Below are 8,803 nucleotides of genomic sequence, written 5' to 3' on the forward strand. Positions count from 1 at the left end.
ACCTACCACTGCTTCCCTCACACTTAAAGCAAAATACAAGAACTCAAAGAATATTTGGTAAGACTTACTGAAGGCAGTGAAATGTGAGCTAATAAAACCCAGAACAGTAGGAGATAAGAAATCAGAAATACAGACCATGTTGGAAACAATAGAGAAGCTGAAAACACGGTATCAAATTTTGCGGCAGGATAGAGAAACATGAACACAGAAAGGGAATGATAGATAAGGAAGTCAGACAAAGGAAATCCAACGTAAGTGTAATTGAGATTCCTGAAGAGAACAAAATTAATATTTATAAGATGTCAAGAAAACTTTGGAGAAATAAAAGATACATTTCTAAAATGAAAGAGTGTACTGTTGTGCATTGAATTGACTTGATATGCCTTTTCTATCCAAAGTCTTAATTTCCACCAAGTGATTGGGAAGGACCCTATAAGTAAGGTATACAGGACTCTAAGGTTGCAGTTGCTTACTTTTGCCCTCCAGCTGTGTTTAAAAGGAACCATGTCAGAAGCAAAGATGGAAGATCACAGAACCATCAAGAAGAGCCTGAGTGGAGCATGAGGTGTTCAGAAGTGACGGCAGAGACAACAGCAGAGGCTGTGGCATGGAGAGACAGAACAGCTTCCAGCTTTAGGCGTATGGACTGAGTGAAGCTGAGTGCCTACAGGCAGGAGACTGGATTGCAGAATGTGCCCTTTGGGCATTCACAGAGTGGCTAAAAGAGCTCTGCCTCACTTGCCCAAGCAGGGCAGAGGCCAAGGGGCCACTTGGCTTATGGCAGACAAGAGGAGCGCCTGACTGGAGAACTTACGTGTCCAGAGTTGGTTTTGATTCTGAATTGTACTCTGTTTACCTCCTTAATAACCCCATAATCATGAATGTTGTGAGTTCTGTGTGGCCATTGCAGTGGATTATCAAACCTAGATGTGAAGCTGCAGAGTCCCTGGGAGGAGGGACAGTTGGTGTCACAGGAGGATAACGAAGGCGGTTGGGTGGAAGCATGTCTGCCCTCAGCTTCACAGGAATCAGTTGGGGGCTGATTTTGAGTTTGATTCTCTTTCCCCCCTTGTGAAACTAGGGAAAGTTCAGACATGGGTCCCCCATGGTTCTACCAGCAAGTGTTCCAGGAGAAAATGATGGCAAAAAAATGATCAAAAGCAAAGTGATCAAAATCAGTCTAGTAAAGTTCTGATTGATCCAGACAAAAAGTTTTAGGTTATTAAGTTATTAGGGTGGGGAGGCACATATATGACACTCATGTTGCTCATGGGAACGTAAATTGCTATGTTTTATTTAATGTGTCTGTTTATTTAAAATACAGTTCCAACAATTCTACTTTTGAGATTCTTCCACAGAACATAAAAGCTCTAATACAAAACGATGTTTGTATAAAAGCATCACAGCATTGTTAGCAGTGGCAAAAGGGAACAATTTCAGTGTCTATTGATAGGACACAAATCATCTGCTATTAAAGTTGCATAATTTGTTTTTAGTCTATAGCTACTGACTTGGGTGATGTCTGTTATATACTGTTGAGGAAATAGAGAATAGTTAGGCGCTTTAGTAGCGTAGTGGTTACAAATTGGGCTGCGAACTTTTAAGGTTAGCAGTTTGAAACTACCAGCTGTTCCTCGGGAGAAGGATGAGGCTTTCTGCTCCCATAAAGATTTATAGCCTCGGAAACCCTGTACAGGGTCGCTGTGAGTCAGAACCGACTCCATGGCACATAACCACCAACCACCATACATAACTGTAATCCCCCTTTGAACTGCAAGGTCGGCAGCTCAAGCTCACCAGCTGCTCCTCTGAAACCCTATACAGGGTCCTATGCGTTGGAATCAACTCAACAGCACTTAACAATCCCACTACAGTAAAACAAGGAAAAACATGTGTATCTAGTTTACAAACAATATGTGGGCATACTGAAAGGGCTAGAACAACACATGGTAAAAGCTGGCTGAGTGCAGAGTTGTTTTTAATTGCTTTGCCATACAAAATGTATATAATGAGGGAAACGTGTAAATGCATAAACATGCACAAAAATACCCCAAAACTGGCTGTTAGCATTTAGAGTGGCTTTATTTAATCTAGACAAAGAGGTAGGAAATCCTTTAGGGAGTTAAAGGCACTGGCAGTGGGGAAAAAACATGAAACCATCATCCCCTGAAGCTCTCAGGGGATGTCACTAAAGCCTGAAGATCTAACTGGACTCCTTAGGGACAGAAATGAAAACTGAAGCCACCTACCAACCCAGTGAAACCTTGGTAAAAGATGTCTTACCTGCACTTGTATCCTAGCCAAGCCAGTGATGTTGTTGTTAGGTGTCTAGTCAGTACCTACCCACAGCGACCCCATGCACAGCAGAATGAAACACTGCCCGATCCTGGGTCAACCTCACCACCAGCAATAGCTCATTCTAACTGCAGACATCAACCTGACAATGGTTGGGCACCTATGATGTTCCCAGCCCAGGACTAGGTATATTATTGTTGTTAATTATATTATTGTTGTTAGGTGCCATCGAATCTGTACCGACTCATAAAGACCCTATACACGACAGAACGAAACATTGCCCAATATAGGTTGTTGTGAAGTTTGGACTCAGCAACCCTGCATAGGAGTTCTGAGGCTTTAAATCATCTGCTGGATCAGAGAGTCTCATCCTTCCAGAGTGGGTTCAAACTGCCAACCTTGGAGTGCAGGTGGTTGTTAAGTGCTGTCGAGTCAGTTCTGACCCTATAAAGGGTTTCTGAGGAGCAGCTGGTGAGCTTGAACTGCTGACCTTGCAGTTCAAATGGCTTCGCAGTCTGGCACATTAACCCACAGTGCCACACCAGGACTCCGTGGTGCGTAGTCCAGTGCTTAATCTAAGGAGCCATTATGCTCCCAGGTTTGTTAAGTGCCATCAAGTTGGTTCCGATTCATAGTGACCCTGTATTTGGTTTGTGTGGAGCGGCTAGTCAGTTTGCACCACTGACCTTGTACTTGTCCTATAGTGCCACTCCACATAACTAAGCCCTTAGTCTGACATGAGGGCAGTCAAATCACGTATCAGCAGTTTTGATGGAAGACTTGCCCTCTTCCTTAACCTGCGCCTCTGAGTCCATCCTGTAAATCTTTGGATCGGAGAGGCTCACCCTCTACTTTTCCAGTTTGTCAGCCTTGATAACTGAACTCCTTAGAAAAAAAGTTTCCAGTGCCCAGAAGTCAGATTACTTCCTTGACTCCAGCTTTCACAGCACAGCCTTACATGCAGCCACTTGGCCCTGCGCTCTTCTCGCGAAAATGGTCTACAAATTCAGGGATTTCTGCTCCCATCCCTGTTTTTCCTGAAGGTTGGCTCCAGTGCTAAAAAGGAGAAAATACATGCTTTCAAGGCTACATTCACGTCTAATGGTATAATTTACTACTTGAATTAATCTAGTTTTGATTAGGCTACATAAACATCTAGTAGTGTGGTGGATTACAAGCTGAGCTGCTAAATTCAGTAGTTTGAATCTACTAGCCGCTCCACGGGAGAAAAAAGAGGCTTTCTGCTCCTATAAAGATTTACAGCCTTGGAAACCCTATACAGAGTCATTAGGAGTCAGAATTGACTTGATGGGATGCAGCTACATAAACATCTAATATAGCAGGAACCAGGAGAAATCTTTATTGAAGTATGTCACATCTGGATAGAGTTAAGTCCTGAAGTATTATCTAAATAGTAACACCTTTGACTTTACCAATGTCAAGAGTATGTTCCCATTGTAATTGAATACTTGAGAATATTTAAAGCATACCAAGTTTAAAAAAAATAACAAATGAGTGTCCTATAAATTGTTTTTCCACATAGAATTAAAGCCTATTTAAGTCTTTCAAAGTCCTTTTTACATGTTGCTTTAATTAGAATGTAAGATGGTAAGATAAAACTCAGTCAGTCTTTTCAGTCAGCAGACTATGTTTACTACCCCATTTACCTAACATTCCCAAAGTCAGTGCTTTCCCAAGTAACATTTCCATATAACTGAAATGATCCAATGAGAACATAAGCTGTGGGAATATTTATTTTTTGTGTTTCCTAATGAAAAAAAAACAACAACGAAATATTCCATTTCAACTAGGCAATAGTGCTAATTAAAAGAAGTCAGGGCGTAAACTAGCCAAAACAATTTGGGTTGAATGAATCACATGGACTAGAATGTCTAGGAAGAATTTCAAGGTGTATACAAATTCTATTCATGAGCAAAGGAGCTACTGGGTAGAGTTCAGAACTGGTGGTCAGTAACCTACTGGGCTAAAGATTTTCTCCTTCCCATTTTATTGTCTGGTGTCCGATGGATCTTGGCTGAAAGCAGAGAATATCAGAAGGATGTTTACCTGTGCTTTATTGACTACGCAAAGGCTTTCGATTGTGTGGATCATGACAAGCTATGGACAACATTGAGAAGTATGAGTATTCCAGAACACTTAATTGTACTTCTAAGAAATCTGTACCTAGACCAAGAAGCAGTTGTTCGAACAGAACATGGGAACACTGAATGTTTTAAAATTGGGAAAGGTGTGCGACAAGGTTGTGTTCTTTCACCATACTTATTCAACCTGTATGCTGAGCAAATAATACGAGAAGCTGGGTTCTATGAAGAAAAACATGGCATCAGGATTGGAGGAAGACTCATTAACAACCTGCGATATGCAGATGATACAACCTTGCTTGCTGAAAGTGAAGAGGACTTGAAACATTTACTTATGAAGATTACAGAGCACAGCCTTCGATATGGATTACATCTCAAAGTCAAGAAAACAAAAATCCTCACCACTGGACCAATAAACAACATTCTTATCAATGGAGAAAAGATTGAAGTTGTCAAGGACTTCATTCTTCTTGGATCAACTATCAACACTCACGGAAGTTGCAGTCAAGAGATCAGACGATGTATTGCACTGGGCAAATCTGCTGCACAGGAACTTTTTAAAGTGTTGAAGAGCAGAGATGTCAGCTTGAGGACTAGGGTGCGCCTGACCCAGGCCATTGTGTTTTCAATAGCCTCACATGGATGCGAAAGCTGGACAGTGAATAAGGAGGATCGTAGAAGAATTGATGCTTTTGAGTTGTGGTGTTGGAGGAGAATACTGAAAGTGCCATGGACTGCCAAAAGAACCAATAGATCTGTTTTGGAAGAAGTGCAGCAGAGTGCTCCTTGGAGGCCAGGATGGCTAAGCTTCGTCTCTCCTACTTTGGACATATTGTCCGGAGGAAACAATCGTTGGAGAAGGATGTCATGCTGGGTAGGGTGGAGGGTCAGAGAAAAAGAGGAAGACCCCCAACGAGATGGATCGGCCAGGTGGCATCATTGATGGACTCAAGTGTGGCAGCGGTAGTGAGGTTGGCCCAGGATCGAACATTGTTTCGTTCTGCTGTGCATGGGGTCGCTATGAGTCGGTTCCAACTCGATGGCACCTAACAACAACAACATTTTATTGTCTAAACTTAATCTGACATTTCATTCACTTAAATGGACTGCTAAGTTGCCAGTTCAAACCCACCAGGTGCTCCTTCTCAGAAACTCCATACAGGGTCAGTATTGAGTCGGAATTGATTCAAAGGCACTAAACAAATTATATAAACCCCTGTATTTTCCGTCAGAGGAATCAAATACAAAGGGAAAATTGTATCTTTACAGGTAGGGAATGGAGATTTGGAACTTAAGACTTCAAAAACCATGCTGGGAATCCCACCAGATACTTTTTTCCTATGTGCCTTCAAAAACTATTTTCAGAGCAGTGATTCATTCTTTTACTCTGGATAGCCCCACATCTTCCTAGCACTCAAAAAATGGCTCTCAAGTCCCCAAGTGCAAGCCCTTTTCAAAAAGATTATGAATCTAATGTGTTCAGTAATCATTTAAACAACAATCTCTAAACAGTAAATGCTCATTTTAGCTCTATACAACCTTTTTCTCACATTTGAATTGTGGGTTATTTTCTGAAGGAGATTTCTTTTTGTGCTATATGTGGATTCACAGACGAAAACAATCACAAATCTGTAATTCTCAGTAAGTCTCCCGTCCCATGTTGTCTACCAGTTGCTTTCCCCTCTCCCCGACCCCCAATTGCTTCAACATTTATGAGGCACATAACATGCCAATGGGGATTTAAGCATGTAGTTTGGACGTTTATATGATAACACAGGGTGGCAAAGAATTCCCATATTTAAGAGTGAGCAGATAAGTTTGGAGTTTTAACTTTTCTAAAAGTTACATACTTTACCTTTTCTCAAAGTCCGTAAGAAGCCCCAGGGGCTTCCTATGGTTAATGCTGTATGCTGTCACAATAGGTGGCTTCTTAGAAATTCTGTTTAACACAGTTTTTTGCTTTCTTATCTTTAAGTCTTTTTCATGTTATTCTCTCTCCACATGAAGCAGAGATCATGTCTTTTATTTCTTCTTAAGAACTCGGGGGACAATTGATAGTGACTGCTATAGAAAACAGAAACAACATCCTGAATACAAAACAACTTACCCGAAAAGTGGCCATCCTTTCAACGTTAGTTGTCGTTAAGTGTCACTGAGTCGATTCCAACCTGTAGCAACCCTGTACAGGGTTTGAGGACCAGCTGGTGGGCTTGAACCGCCAAACTTAGTTGTACCAGGTGTTAAAACATCTACATATTGTTGACAAATAACCTCTCTTGAGCATCCTGAGAGGCAGCCCCCTGCTCCAACCCTGCATCCACAGACCTCCCAAATTAGGATTAGTACCTTGCACATCAGAGGGTCTTAAAGATTCTGCTTCAAAGGTCAGCTATTGTCACAATTGGTCAGTGTTAAATACCACTGAATTGCTTCCCTGTATAGTGTTTCCAAGAAGCTCTGGTAACATAGTGGTTACGAATCGGGCTGCTAATCTCAAGGTTAGCAGTTTGAACTACCAGTTGTTCCACTAGAGAAAGATGAGGCTTTCTGCTCCCATAAATATTTACAGCCTCAGAAACCCTATGCAGGGTCAGAGTCGGAACAGACTCCACAACACACCACCACCACCTCCATAGGGTTTCCAAGGCTGCAAATCATTGCAGGAGCAGAAAGCCTCATCTTTATCCTGCAAAGCAACTGATGGGCTCAACCCGCAGACCTTGTGATATGCAGTCCAGTGATTACCTTACAGAGCTATTGCGCTCCCATGATTGGTTAGTGCCTATATTCTATCCATTAACAGCTTCAGATTTCAGCAAAACCCCTGGGATGCCATCAAGCTCGTCTCACCTCTCTAGGCTTTACAGTATCCAAGTCAGTCTTCAACTAACAACACTGGCCTATTGCCTACTGAGGTAAATTTGAGGGGTACAGGGGAAAACCCTTATTAAAGTTTTACTAACATGTCATTGTAAATTGGTTTATGAGACCTTCTCCAATAAAGATTATCTGAAAATATGATTCTAAAAGAAGAGGGGGTGGTGGGGTTGGAGCCAGATCATGGAGAAGTACTTCAAGTTCATCTCAGGGGCCTGGAGTAGGATAGTGAGAGAGAAGGCAGCAGAAGGCAGATGGAGGAAGATGCTTTTTAATTCATCTGATTTCTGATGAAATGTGTACTTTTAATAAGTCTTTTTAAATCCTTTTCAAAAGGTAAGACCAGAGTAATTTTTAAAAGCTCATCTCAGCACATTAATGAATGAGCTAACTGCCAAAACTTGGGAGTGAAGTTGCTTAATGTTACAAGATTTTATTTTAATAAAACCATTATAAATGATTATAAAAATTGACTGGAAAAAATAATTTAAAACAATATTCTGAAAGTTACAGCATCATTATATATATAGAGAGAGAGAAGAGAAAGTAGCAAGGGTGCACATTGGGAAATAAATCTAACTTGTAAAATGAACATAAAATACTATAATGAGTCAAAATATGATGAAAAAGTAAAGTTTGAACATTAGAAAATTAAGCATTTACATAACATGTGAATTGATGTGATGCTGTAGAATAAGCATTGAACTGCTAGCTGCAAGGTTGGCAGTTCAAACCAACCAGCCGCTCCTTGGAAATCCTACAAAGGGTCCCCAGGAGTCCAAACTGACTCAACAACAAGAAAATTAAAGAATCCTGGTGGTGCTGGAAGTATTAGGCTGCTAACTGCAAGGTCAGCAGTTCAAACCTACCAGCTGCTCTGAGGGAGAAAGATGAGGTTTTCTGCTCCTTTAAAGATTTACACCTTCAGAAACCCTACACAGGGGCCGCTGTGAGTTGGAACAGACTCGATGACAGTGGGCTTGCTTTAGGTCTGCTTTAAGTTGGTGCCCGTAGACAATGCTTACCTGCTAACTGAAAAGGCTGGTAGTGCAAGTGCACCCAGAGGTAAGGTAGAAGTAAGGCCTGGTGATCTACTACCAAAATCCTGTACAGCACCATTCTACCTGGACGCTCATCAAAATCCCGTACAGCACAGTTCTACTCGGGCGCTCATCAGGTTGTCTTGAGTGAGAGTTGTCAACAGCTGATTGGTTTGTTGGCTGGATGTGGTAAATTGGCAAAAACCTGACTTTCTATAAAACTATTTTCCCTAATTCTACCCACCACATCAACAGACAAGGAAACTGAGACTGATTCCTTATTTTACAGTTTATTTTTGATTTCCCTCTAGAGACTGAAATACTGTGGGGCTGACCCAAACCTGTAGACTAAGTAATCATAAGCACTGGTAACTCACATGACAAAAGCCAAAAGAAAGATATTGTTTTTACCTTTAAACTGTTGATGCTATGAATATGTTACAAATAAACTTAGCTGTGGATCCATGAGCAGACTGTATTTACTTCTAA

Source organism: Chrysochloris asiatica, unplaced genomic scaffold (assembly GCF_000296735.1).
Source record: "Chrysochloris asiatica unplaced genomic scaffold, ChrAsi1.0 scaffold00156, whole genome shotgun sequence".
Classification (NCBI taxonomy): Eukaryota; Metazoa; Chordata; class Mammalia; order Afrosoricida; family Chrysochloridae; genus Chrysochloris; species Chrysochloris asiatica.